A 3,830-nucleotide genomic window follows, 5' to 3' on the forward strand; every position below is an offset into this window, starting at 1 on the left:
GTGGCGCGGCGCGGCTGAGGGCGAGGGGCGGGCGGGCAGGGAGTCGCCTCACCGGCCCGGCCCGGCCTGGCCTGGCCCGGCCTCCTCGGGGGCGCGGCCGGCGTTGCCGTGTGTCACCCCACCAACTGGCCGCTCGCAGACGCCGGGCGAGCGAGGGAGCGCTGTGGGGGAACCCCTGGTCCTCACCTGTCCGCTCTCCTCATGGGTGGCGGGTGTGTGAGGGAGGCGGAGGAGAGGGCCCAGCCCGGCCTGCGGCCCAGAGACGGGGCTGCACAACGAGGAGGGCGGCCTTCACTTAAAAACTGCTTTTCCATCCCTAGTCTTTGAGGGAAAATAAGTTGTTCTGGCCTCTTTCGGGTAGTAGCAAGGAGGGCATAAGTCTCTTTGCCTGTCAGCCCTCAGCGGGACTTGCTGCTGGGACCAGGCCCGTCCCGAGCTGCTGCCACAACAATCATCCCAAACCAAGAGCTGAGCTACCCAGGCGGCTGGGCTAGGTTTAAAAGTGATCAGAGTTTGACTCCAGCTAGTTATTTTTAAACGAAACTCTTTTTCCTTGGCTTGAAATGACTTAGAAACTTCTCCTTGGCTTTCAAAGCCTGAACACTGAGGTGTGAGGGTCAGGGAACACTTTGCAGCATATCATGGTCGTTCCTGTATGTGAGTAACACTCAGGACTAAAGAACTAAGCTAATATGGATAAATTCTCAATAGTGCTTTCTGTAAAGCCCCCTCACTGAGAAGATTAAACAAGCCTCACACTCCAAAAAAACAGCTCAGTGCCGTTTACCCTTACCCTATCACTGATTTATCAGCTCCCCCTGAAATCAGTAGCAAAATCTGGTTGAGTCGCAGAACGCAGCTCCTCAGCACAGAGCAGCACCCTGTCAGGCTGTTTTTAAAACCTACGTAACAAGATCACTTGGAAGGGAGATTTTAAAATCCAACTGGCAGCTGAGTAATGTTAATTGCTGTCAAGTCTGCCACTCAGTTATTGAGGTTTGTAACTTAAACTCAGGGGAGGGGTTAGATTGGGAGCCGATGACTGGCAAGGTGAGGCGAATTACTGCGAGTTCCCCATATCACATTCTCCTGGCCAGGCTCTGTGAGCCTCTCCAGTTAAATGCTTCAGAGTCACTGTGATTTTGGGTGAGGTATTTACAGTTGCCATTAATAGATCAACAGGCTAATAACGTGTATCCTTTCCAAGAGCTTATTTCTTTATGGTTCTTGTCCAAGGGTTCATTTCTATTCTTTTATTTACGAGAAGGTTTGAGCCTTTGCTTTGTTACGAGATCAGTGCATGCCTGACTTGCACCTCACCACGAAGTGAAAAAAGACCAATTTTGTTCATTTTCAGTAAGAGCCAGGATCCTAAAATAATTAAGCCTCGTTGTCCATTTTTGCTAGTCAAGGGAGTTGAGAGTAGGAGGGGGGAGAATACTATTAAAAAGTATAAAAGCAACAAAAGACATTCTATATCTTCAAGATGTTCAAATTTTATCACACTGATGGTCAGGCCCTGGCAAAATGCCAGCTGCTGGAGGGCTACTTCTAATTTGAACGTGCATCGCTATAAATAAAAAATGAATGCACTACAATTCCAACCACTTATGTCTTCCAGACTGAGTAATAACTGCCTGCTGGTTAGGCTCATTAACAGTAAAAACAGTACCTGATCGGCTTTGTTTTCATCTCATTGAGCTGCAGTTGGGGCCACACTTTATATCCCCAGAGGCTGTGTTTTGGGAACTCCTACTGTGTAGAAAATGTATGGAAACTGAAATCTATGTATATAATCAGGCTGGATGGTAAGGGAGCTCAGGAAGGATATTTGTGCCTTTCAGTGATTAAAAAAAAAGATATGGCAGCCTTTCTAAGAGAGGGGACTCAGAGGGATTCCTTGAGGAAATTAGACATTGTTAAGAAATGGCTCCGAGTAAATAGACCGAAACCAAGACAGAGACAGCGAGTCTGAAATGGAAAATTGTGAACTGGGGGCACGTTATACCACCAACCTCACCGCACTCTGCTGAGAGAGTTTCTACAATAGCATGGAGACAAGCTTCTTACCTGGGAGTGGGAGCCCCAGGGACAGATACTCTGCCAGAGAGTTTTTGCTCATTAGTGTACATGGTGGCATTTTGATTCAAGAGATTAATCTTAAATCACGTGTGGTAGTGTCCTGGTGACATCTGTGGAGGGAAATACTGTGCCATCCTATAACCCTTGTGTCAGCCTGCTCTACTGCTCAAAAAAATAGTGAACAAAATTGCTTCTTTATTTAGTCGTCCCCCCTACCCCCATATCCCCGATGTGTCTTCAGAACTATTTCTTCTTATTTTACTGACAAAACGCTATTGTCAGCATTGTGCTGTAATTGCAGAGTGCATTGTGATCTCAGGCACGGGTCTTGCGAGCTGCTCTGCCTGGGTGGGCTCCGAAACCCACACAGGGCCAACTTGACTTTGGTGGGGGTAGCCTTGTCTCAGTTTTCATTTCTATTTTTCTATTTTTCTAGCTCTCATGGTCGGAATGGGGAAATTAAGGGTAGCCTCCCAGATCACAGAGCTAATGACAAACAAGAAAAACTCTCAGGGCTGATTCTGTTTATTTTGTTATCTTAAGGACATTTGGTCAATTTGATGATTTTTCAGGGGGCTCAATCTGAGTGCCAAGGAGTGGAAAGTACCGTCTTCTGTCCTGACACTTATCAACAGGCCTGCTAACTGCGTTGGACCACATTTTGCTGTCGCCGTGTGAGGCAGAAAAAGCCCAGCTTGAATTTCAGGTTTTGGCCATCCTTGTGCATCACTCACGCAAGCAGTCCTCGCGGAGGAGGCAGCCTTTGTCCTGACAGAAAGGCTCACCGGGTTCAGCGCCCAGTGCTGGTAGGAGAAAGTGTTGTGCATTTTAAAAGCATTTGTATTTGGGAGCAGGATCGCTTTCTGACTATAAATAATAGCGAGAGGATATTGCTCTTGGGGTTTTCTTCTGAAGGGAGCAAAATTTAAGAAGGCTCGCTGGGGTTGCTCATTTTCACTTTTCTGAAACCCAAACAGAAACACTCTTTTCTCCCCAGATAATGGTACCGCCTTGGGCAAATGTTTCATCCTCCCTCGGGGCGCTGTGCTTGACGCCTATGGCAAGCGCTGAAGATGGGAGTTTGCGTTTTCCACTCAGCGTTTCTACTGTCGGCCCTGCAAATTCACTTGTGGCCTTAGAGGCAACGGGCTGAAGGAGCTCAAGGTGTGCACATTTCTGTCTGTCACTGAGCGTGCTCTTGCATACATTTTTCCTCCCTGCCTTGCCTTTCCTTCTCCCTGCCTTTTCTTTCTTTCTTTCTTTCTGTTCCCTCCTCTCACAACGACATCCTATACAATTTCACTTTCTCTAAGGAATTGTCCAGTTCTACAGATCTTGCACAGAACAGATTTCCTACAGCATGCTAATGATTTAGGGGAAAGCTCCCATGAACATTTCCCTTCTATTAAAAAAAAAAAAAGAGAGAGAGAGACACCCCCCAAAAAAAATCTGTTCTCATGCATTTTATTGGTAATGTTAAATTAACTTGATTTTTTTTCCCTGTGTCTGGGTTTCTTCCATTCCTTGGCTTTTCCTCCTGATTCAGTACTCCTACCCTGTCTCTTCTATTTTTTCCCATCTCATTCTTACGAGTTCGCTTCTCCTTCCTTTGTCATCTGTTTCCCTCTTGTATTCTGGTCCAACTCCTGGAGCATAAACTTCCTCAGATGTTTGACTCTACTGCTTTTGTAAGGGGACTGTGTTAGGTATTAAAGTAAAATCCATATACAGTGTTTACAGAGTTGCAG

This window comes from Calidris pugnax, unplaced genomic scaffold (genome assembly GCF_001431845.1).
Source record: "Calidris pugnax isolate Ruff unplaced genomic scaffold, ASM143184v1 scaffold56, whole genome shotgun sequence".
In the NCBI taxonomy this organism is placed as follows: domain Eukaryota; kingdom Metazoa; phylum Chordata; class Aves; order Charadriiformes; family Scolopacidae; genus Calidris; species Calidris pugnax.